This window comes from Ricinus communis, chromosome 5, assembly GCF_019578655.1.
Source record: "Ricinus communis isolate WT05 ecotype wild-type chromosome 5, ASM1957865v1, whole genome shotgun sequence".
Lineage (NCBI taxonomy): Eukaryota > Viridiplantae > Streptophyta > Magnoliopsida > Malpighiales > Euphorbiaceae > Ricinus > Ricinus communis.
This window is the reverse complement of record NC_063260.1, coordinates 4,073,266-4,083,989: the sequence shown is the minus strand read 5'-3', so window position 1 is coordinate 4,083,989 and position 10,724 is coordinate 4,073,266.

The following is a 10,724-nucleotide window of genomic DNA, read 5'->3' as shown; positions in this document are numbered from 1 at the left end:
TCACGAGGATTTAATTTATGAATGTTAAAATTAATTAACTAACTGATCTAGATTATTCACTAATCTAGACTATTCAAATATATTCAATCTAATTAAGTCAAAAGGTGAAATTCAAACGTAAGGATTATTAGGGCTTTATAGTTTTACTAAGATACTATTGGGTTAGCTTGAGCTACTTAACTGCACCTAATGTATTATGCTTCACCCACCTAAATTGTATAAGCTAACACACATCTCTAAGTGAGTAACTCCTACCTCTAATCTCTCAAGGGATTCATTCATTTTCTAAAGGGAAACTCTTGCCTATTCACCTAAAATATACCTACAATCCCAAAGATGTTGAAAATCTAACAAGTGCAATTAGACTTGAGGGTAACACCTAATTTCTAAAAGCATATCTATCTAACAACACAAGCAAAAATACATTCATATTTATTAGCCAAACAAAATAGAATAGCAAGAATATAAACACAAAAGGATTTCAATTTAATTAAACTCAAAAGTGAAACCCAATTTTCACAAAGCTAATCCATAGCCCTAACAATAATTTGGTTGTTCTTCATCAAAAGTGTAATAAAAAGGGAGAGAAAACGAAGCATCTAAAGTCATTACAAGCTTGTAAGATCACAAAGTTAAGGATTTAAGGATATAACAAAAATAAGTAATTCAAACTAAGAAAGAGTAGCTTTTTTTCCAACTTCACTTGTAGAGCTGTTAATTCTTGTTTTCCTCTTCCAGTCACCTTTCTAAAGTTTGATTTTCAGCCTCAAATCTCCACCTCAAAGAAAAAATTCATAAAGTTTCCTTTTTAGTATCTATCTTAGAGTTATGTTTCTCCTCTAATGGCTCTCAAGTGTCTAAAGATACCTTAAATGTCTGATTAATGGGTATTTATATGCTCCTTCGCTTTTACCCATATGTCATTCAAGTTTAGTATACTTCCCTACTTGGCACGGACCCTGCAAATTTTAGTATAGTTCTTCACGGTCTGTGCAACTAATTAAAATCTTTTCAAAACTTGAAACTAGGGCAACACAGACTGTGTAGAATTTTTTTCATAATCTTGCATGGATCATACGGTAAAATCAAAGCTTTTTCTTCATTTTGATACGAACCATGCAAATTTTTTTTACAGAACTAAACGAACCGTGTTGTAAGGCAGTAGCTCCCTTTTAAAACGACTTGGACCGTGCAGACTTTATGCATAATCTTGCACAATCCATTCCAAATACTTGGTCACATAAATACTTGATTTTTTGATTCTTCCTCATCCCTTCTTGCTAGTTTTGTCTTTCACCATATTTTATTTAATTTTCTATTCTTTTTCTTAATCCAGCAACAAAGACACTAAAGGTTATAAGATTGGTTATTTTTGCCTCAAATTACATTAATCATTATGACTTTGGCATAAAATGAACCTAATTTATGGGTAGATTAACCATATATCAAATGACAATTAGGAAATTTATAGCAGCTCTACTTCAGTGCTTAAAGGCGTCTTCCTTGATTATGAACTCATGAAATTGTACAAATCATGTCTTATGAACCTAACATTCTAAAAAATGCCACTATTGTTGACTATATAATCCATTATTTAACCAGTTTGACACCAACTGAGTAGATTCCTTACCTGAGCATCTTGTGCTTCATTGATATTCCTACGACTACATAGGATATTATTTAATTTGGGGTTATAATTTTATAAGTATATTCAAATTCAAATTTAGTTGCTCTGTATATATTTTCTGCATCCACAAATTTTACTCCTAAATGCAGCTTTGTAATTATGTTATGTGATAGCCCTTGGCTCTTTCAATCCTATTTGTCCTTTTAATGTGTTTTTTTTTTAATTTTCTGTTCCTTGATAATTGCATAACCATCATCTCATTTTGATGCACCTATTTATAGGATCATCTTTTTTGTTATGCATTTGAACGCTAAATTCAATCTCGACTGAGTAAGCCTTGTAATTCAGAAGCTTCTTCCACTGAATCAAAAGTTAAAGTCTTTATATTTTTTATCATAATATTGGATCTTTGGTTATCCTTCCTAACAAGATTGAAAAATTATTCAACTTAAATTTATTTGCACGGATCCCAAAATAATTACTAATTTCACTTTCTTCATGTGAAGAGCTGATATTATAATAACTCAAAAATTCATCCCTTGAATTTTTGGTCTTTATGTTAATTTCTTCTTCGATGTTAATCATTTTTTCTTCAGTAACACTATTATTGAAATCACTTTGACGCTCATGATTGTTGCTTCTATGTATGAAATCATATGTTGCATCTTGTGAGGGGAGATCCAAATGAATTTTATGTTCCATATCGGTCATTCACATCTTGCGCATTGTAACATGAAAGGTTTAAGTCCACATATATTTTTAATTGTTGGGAACTATTAATTGCACCCATATTAGAAATTATAGGGCATATCAAAAACTACTTACAAATCAGAAAGAAATCATTCCAAACCCACAATTTAGAGTTTTTGGTTTTTATATTAATTTCTTCTTCGATGTTAATCATTTTTTCTTTAGTAACACTATTATTGAAATCACTTTGACGCTCATGATTGTTACTTCTATGTATGAAATCATATGTTGCATCTTGTGAGGGGAGATCCAAATGAATTTTGTGTTCCATATCGTCATTCACATCTTGTGCATTGTAACATGAAAGATTTAAGCCCACATATATTTCTAATTGTTGGGAACTATTTATTGCATCCATATTAGAAATTATAGGGCATATCAAAAACTACTTACAAATAAAAAAGAAATCATTCCAAACCCACAATTTAGAGTGATGACCAGAAAAATTTAAAATAAAACAACAAATTATTTGGAACATTAGACTACAAAAATTGGAAATTTTATGAAATGAGAGTTTTGGCAAAAGAATATAATCTATAACTTATAATTTTATGAATTTTCAACCTCTTCCCAACTATACCAGTAGCTAGTTGATAGAAATACTACATTAATTTTAGTTTGAATACATAATTTTGACTCCATATTCATGAATTAAAAAATATTTTAAAAAATTAATTTACTTAACTAATCTACTAAGAACTTAATAATAGTCTTAAATATATTTGAAGAAAGTCAAAAGGAAAAGAAAAGGACTAACACAAATATAAAATGACAACTAGTTCAAGCACAGTTTCGAAGAATGGAGATGAACGCAACATAATCATTTATCGATTTTCCTAGAAAATTATTAGTTAAACTTTAAAAAAAATAAAAGATTACATCTACAGCTATTTAACGTGATAAAACCTATCAATGTGATAAAGCACTTAAACCTCAAAAGAGGTAACTTCATTTAGCATCCTTATATAGGATTACCAATTCAACTCATTATAATCTTTACTTTATAAAATTAAGACAAATCTTAGGTCTCTTAAACTACATGCACAGGCAGCATAGGCCGGTAAAGAACACAAGTTAGCAATTTGGCAAACAAATTTAAATGCCACTCTCTCATCATTCATAGGTAATTCTATGGTTTGCTTTTGTAAAATATACTTTACTTTGTCAATAACCACCATTAGATAATGAAGTTCAATACGAATCATATGACGATAGAAATGAAGTAAAAAATAAAATTTAAAAATTAAAGTAACCATGCAACCATACAATAAAAGCATTAGAATATCAAAAATTTCTAATCAAGCAGAAAACCACAAACAAAGATGCACGTATAAAAAGTTATATCCAATTGAATAAATAGTAACTGAGACTAATCTTATAATGTGGAAACATTTATGTAATGTTACTCTAAGATAAAGACTGATAACTATTGTCGTACTACAATATTGGATGGTTGGAGTAAAAGTAATTCTTAAAAACATAAACAAGTAAACAAATTACTACAAATGATCAAAGTTATTATTTTTCTTTCTTTTTCTGAAATCTCCAATTTAGCAAATGAAAATTATAAATTAAGTTTGATGGAAGGCTAGAACCATCAAGTGTTATAAAAGAATAAATATTTTTCTAATCAATTAAACAGAAAAGGATAACCATTCATTCAAAAAACTGAATCAAAATTATAGTAATAAACCTCCATGAGTGACTTCTTTTAACTCAAATTGTGGGTGAAGTTCTACAACCCAATTATTCTAGCACACAAGAAATGCACAAATTAAAAACTCATTACACGTGCATAAACTGCATCAATATGGTAAATTGACAATTTAATTTACCCCACTACTGCCTTGAGTTCCTATTGCAGATTCCTTAGTACCTTGTTTATGCAATCTCAATGCCACATCCAAAATAAAGAGTTTAATTTTCTTTTCTTGAAGAAACTAGGATGAAATAGTTATGTTATGATATATATGGAAGAAGTTGAATAAAAATTGAAAATAAGTAACTTATTTTTAAGTGTGGATTATAACGTTTCTTTTTTTAAAATATATCCTGCAATATCTTTTCAAAAACAGTATTTGGACACTATTGCCTTGAGTTCTTATTGAAGACTTCTTAGATATCTTATTTATGCAATCTCAATGCAACATCCAAGTAACAGAATTACATCCAAAATAAGGAGCTTGATTTTATTTTTAAAAAGAATTAGGATGAATTAGTTATCTTACGATATAATACGGAAGAAGTTGAATTGAGATTGAAAATAAGTAACTCTTTTAAGTGTGAATTATTATGTTTTTTTTTAAAAACATATCTTGCAATATCTCTTAAAAAATAGTATTTGGACAGTATTACCTTGAGTTCTTATTGCGGGCTTCTTAGATACTTTGTTTATACAATCTCAATGCAACATCCAAGTAATAGATTCACATCCAAAATAAAGAGTTTGATCTTTTTAAAAAATTAAGATGAATTAATTGTGTTACGATATATATGGAAGAAGTTGAATAGAGATCGAAAATAAGTAACTCCTTTAAGTGTGGATTATCACTTTTCTTTTCTAAAATATATCCTGTAATATATTTTCAAAAATAGTATTTAGACACTATTATCTTGAGTTTTTATTGCGGGCTTTTTGGATATCTTATTTATCCAGTCTTAATGCAATATACAAGTAAAAAAATCACATCCAAAATAAAGAGTTTGATTTTTTTAAAAGAAAAATTAGAATAAGTTAGTTGTATTACGATATTTATGGAAAAAGTTGAATAGAGATTGAAAATAAGTAACTCCTTTTAAGTGCCGATTATCATACTTTTTTTAAAAATATATCCTACAGTATCTTTTCAGACAAATGGTATTTGAACACTATTACCTTGAGTTCTCATTGCCGGCTTCTTGAGTACCTAGTTTATGCAATCTCAATACAACATCCAAGTAATAGAATCACATAAAAAATAAGAAGTTTGATTTCTTAAAAAAAATTAGGATGAATTAGTTGTGTTACGACATATATGGAAGAAGTAGAATAAAGATTGAAAATAAGTGACTCATTTAAGTGTGGATTATCACGTTTCTTTTTTAAAATATATCCTGCAATATCAAAAATAGTATTTTGACATTATTATCTTGAGTTTTTATTGCGAGCTCTTGGATACCTTGTTTATGCAATCTCAATGCAACATCTAAGTTAGTTGTGTTACAATACATATGAAAAAAGTTTAATAGAGATTGAAAATAAGTGATCTATTTAAGTGTGAATTACCACTTTCTTTTTTAAATATATGTTACAATATCTTTTTAAAAATAGTATTTGGACACTATTATTGCCGGCTTCTTGGATACCTTGTTTATGCAATCTCAATACAATATTCAAGTAACATAATCACATCGAAAATAAAGAGTTTGAGTTTTAAAAAAATTAGGATGAATTAGTTATGTCAATATATATATAAAAAAAGTTGAATAGAGATTGAAAATAAGTAACTCCTTTAAGTTTGGGCTATCACGTTTCTTTTTTAAAATATATTCTTTAACTTCTTTTCAAAAATAGTATCTGGATAAGATTATATTTTGAATTTTAAAAAAATATGCAACTTTAAAGATGGAAATTTTTATTGTTTATGTGATTTTTTTTTAGAGAAATTATTTGCATAAATTTAATTACAACTTCAACAAAATACACAGTAGTGATTCAACCCAAAAGGAATAAAAGAAGAATTCAATTTAATAATCTAACAAATAGGTTAGATTAAGTAAATAAACAAAGTGAAATCTTAAAGAATCCCATTATTTAATGTATTCATCCAACACACACACACATATATATATATATATATATATATATATATATATATATATATTTTTTTTTTTCATTCGCGAGGAGCTGGATGAGAAAAAACTCTCATATTTAGTTCTGTGGTAGAGATGGGATTGAGAAATAACCATCAACTATGACCCAAAAAAACCTGCTTCCGTATACAACATGAAAGAAGAATGAAAAGAATAGCTTTTCAAGGTGGCTTAATAACCTATTTAATCATGAACTTTTAACTTTTTTTCATTTTTGACCAATTTTTTTAAAAATTTTAAATATATATATGTAATTTAATTTATTTTTTCAAAAATATCTTCCTTCGAGTTTTTTAGGTGACACTTACATACGTGGAGACCGGAATGCTTAGTTATTAAATTTTATTAAAAATGTAGTTTAGAGAATTTTTGTTAAAGTTGACTCAACCAAACGGTGTGTTGAGTCCTTCTCTTTTTGTATTTTTTTATCAAACCTTCTTTTCCAATTCAAGGAGTTTAGAATGTTAATCTAGGGTTCTAACATCAATCCACTAAAATTGATAATTGAAAGATTCTGCTTCTTCAAAAAAATGAGGAACATAAAGTTGCATGAACATTAGACTTAGTGCAATCTATCAATTTAGGCAGTATACCGAGGAAGAAAAAAGGAGAGATTATTAAGAGGATGATGCGTTAGTTGAAAAAATAACATTTGCGAGCATGTAAAAAAGTTGAGGCTCAGCTTCACTTTTGACCAAATAAAAAGAAACGAACACAAAAAGGCGTGGCTCGGAAAGAGGGAGCTAAGGAAGAAGACAAAACCAATTCCATAAAGAACTTTCACATTGCTTCGTCAAACAACCAAAATGTGTTTTTTATCATATGATTTTATACAATTTGAAAAATAATCATAGCCTTTAAAAACAGTAATAAACTCTAAACAAACTAACAAACAAATAAACATACATGATGAGGGGTCACCATGAAATCACTAGTTCTGCAGGCATTTAGAGCAAAGGAAAATAAATAATCAAATGAATTAGAAACACGCTTAAAGTGAAGAAATTGAGTGAAAATCAACCAAATTCACTTCTCTCTAGGAGCAAAGCCTAATTTTTGAATCAATTGAGTACAAAATCCCTAAATTTTGATGCATCTTTGGGAGGTAGTTTTGTAAACACAAGATGCTTATTAGATCTTTTTTTATCTCTTTTTTATTCGGCTTTTGGGTCTCCTTCCTCAAGCTTCTTCAACTTTCGCTTCTTCTATCTCTTCTTCTCTTTCTCATTTCAGGAGAAGCCTGCATATTAAATTTTGGTCTACTTCTAAAGCCATTTCACATCAACAACAGCGGATAAGAAATTTCTCTATTTTGCCATGGCCGCCGATGGTTTCTTTTTCTCTTTCTCTTTCAATTTGCTTTGTTTGTTGCAACACATGAAAGGAGTGTGTTTTACTTGTTTTAGTTGAGTCAGCATTAATAAAAGCCGACTCAAAATTTTTCTAAAAGAAAAAATTATGACTAAGCATTCCGACGTCCACCTATGCAAGTGTCACCTGAAAAACTTGACGGAAGCTATTTTTGAAGAAAAAAAAATAAAGTTCTTACAGATATATTTGAAAATTTTGAAAGAATTGGTTAAAAATTAAAAAAAAAAATTAAATTTCAGGATTAAACAAGTTATTAAGCCTTTCGAGGTAATCGTATTTGTTTAGATAGATATGCTTGAACCCGCTTGAATTAATCCAGTAAAATTATATATATTATATTAATATATTAAAATAAGATATTAAAATAAATATTGTTATATTAAAATATTATAATAGATTTATGATTTATTTTATTTATTTACTGTTTTTTATAGGTATTTCTTATCCATATAATAACTCATTTAGGAATTGAATTAAACGGGGGCCTTTAAACGCAGTGGTAGAGAAAAGAAAATTGAGCATCAATTTAAGGTTAATTTTTTAAATTATTTATTATTAAATCTCTGAAGATTAACATGATTCAGAATTGGCATGAGTTATTATTAGTAACAATAAATATAGCTAGTCTGCTCATTCTTTAATTCTATTTGGGATTAATTGTTATTAATTATTTTCTAAAATTTTTTAATTATATTTATAGATATAGGCTATATTTTGTATGATCATTGCACTAATGTTTTTATGTGAAATTTGTTTTTTTTTTAAAAGGAAATCATATGCAAATATATTATAAAAGAGAAGTGTGCCTAGTGATCATCTAGTTGGCATATGCTCTAGAGTATAACTAGAAACCCTCTATCTTAAAATACATTGTCAATATCATAATGTATAAAAAACTGTAAAATTAAACTATACTATATGTTTTTATATATTATGTATTTCATGCCAATATCTTATGTAATATTTTTAAATTGAGACTTGCATATCCAACAGTTTATATATATATACTAACAGTTTTTATTTATTGTTTAGATATATAAAAATATTACAAAAGAGAAAAAAGACAAGCCAAAATACAAGTTTCTATCTTGAGGAAATATCATATAAGATGAAATTTATGTAAGCTATATATTTTTAAACATATGGTTGTATCAATTATTTTTTAATAATTATAAAGTGTTATCTATGAATTGTTAGTAGAATTATAGTTAAATTTATGATAGCAATCAACATCTTAAATTGTTCAATACAAAGAAAAAATAAGCTCCAAAGAACAAACAAGTATTGTTTCTTTATAAATATAATAAAATTCATTTGATTATAATATTATATTATAACTATTTATATTATCATGGCTCTACTCATACGATATAATCGTATGTAATTATTTTTCTTTAAATCTACTTTGAAAATTAGTTAATTATTTTTATAGTACTTTAATTAATATTGTTGCAGCATGTAGAGCAAATTCACAAAATGAATAATTCTTTTTGAAGAATTATCCCAAGCATTTTTAAACTTAAAAAGATGTATGAAATGATTTTATTTAAATAAATATGATTGATGATGAAGTTGTTGAGAAAAATTACTAAAAATAAAGTTCGAAAGAGGTAGACATCAAAACAAATCATCAATCAAATTCATTGCTACCATTAAAATTATATTTATTTTGTTAGGATGGCATAAAAATACAAAGTCAAGTGTTCAACTATAAAATATCAACAAATCCATCACTTAAGAGATCTCTTTTTGAATCACATGCAAAAAAGGACAATAATGATCAAATTGTTCAATTAGATCATATGGCCTAATTTTAGCTGATTCATTTAGATTATAACAACAATTGAAAAGAGATTATCAAAATTTTAATCGAATATGTCATGCATGATAAAACCGAGGGACAAAGGTAACATATTTTTATCACATTTTTTGATATAATTTATTTTCATTAATGATTGAGTGACTTATTATAATTTAATTATTCTTTTATAAATTTAAGTGAAATTCTCATCCTATGTGATTTTAAATATTTAACAAGATTTTACTTTAAAAGAATGAAGCCCAAAACTTGGATAAGTACATGAGTATACCAACAATTACTTTGCATTATATTAGGTTTTATTATATACATTTTTCAATATTTTTTTTGCATAACCTTATCGTATGTCTGCCTTTTAAATTTTATTGATTATTTATGTTGATATTGAGATAGTTGTCTCTAATAAGGAGATGCTACTAAGAAATTATAAATTTCATTAGGAGTCTGGAGATGCTTTATGTTTGCCAAATGAGTATTGGATTTCCAAAAACTAATAGAAGTTAATCAGAGTTTATTGGCAAAATAATCTTGACATCTCATTTAAAACTCGACGTCATTGTTGACTTATATTTTATTTTATGGTGATTTCATTAATGCTTTGGCTTGGCAAGGATGCTCTTATATATAGCAAGGTACAGTTTAGGGTTTCAAGCTACTTAAGAAAGGTTTTATTTGGTTGGTTGGAAACTATAAGCAAGTTCAAGATGGTTTCTTGATTGTCTTTCTCATGTTATTGTGAGCTCATTGGACATGCTTCCATACTTAAAGGTGTGCATCCTGTTATTTGAAGGTAGAGACTAAATTGCACCTCTTATTGCTTAACTATTTTTGCCACAAGAGACTGCATCTGTTTTAGATCTCCTTGCCCTATTAGCAACCATCACGACAAATCCTTTTAGTTGTTTGATAAGAGATATTTGTTTTATACTCAAAGTCCTCATCACCTAGCAAGAGATTGTTGAGTCCTATCTTCTATTAGAGTTCAGTAATGTGCATGGTATAAATGGTTGTGGGCTCTTTGTCTTTCGTTGAAGGTTAAGATTCCCTTTCGTAAGTTTTGAACCGTATCTTACATATTGAGTTAATTTGAGATGCATCATGTACGTTCAGAGTGCTATGTGCCAGGTTTATAGTGTGAAAACTTCATTTCATGTATATGTCAATGAATAGCTGTTGTTGTCTTTTGGCATAACTTAGGGTATGAATCTTTTTAACTGAATAATAATAATATGCCCATATGTGTTGTTTTGGCAGGAATAAGAACTTATTGAGGTGGTAGTGTGTGGAGGAATTTATCATACTGCT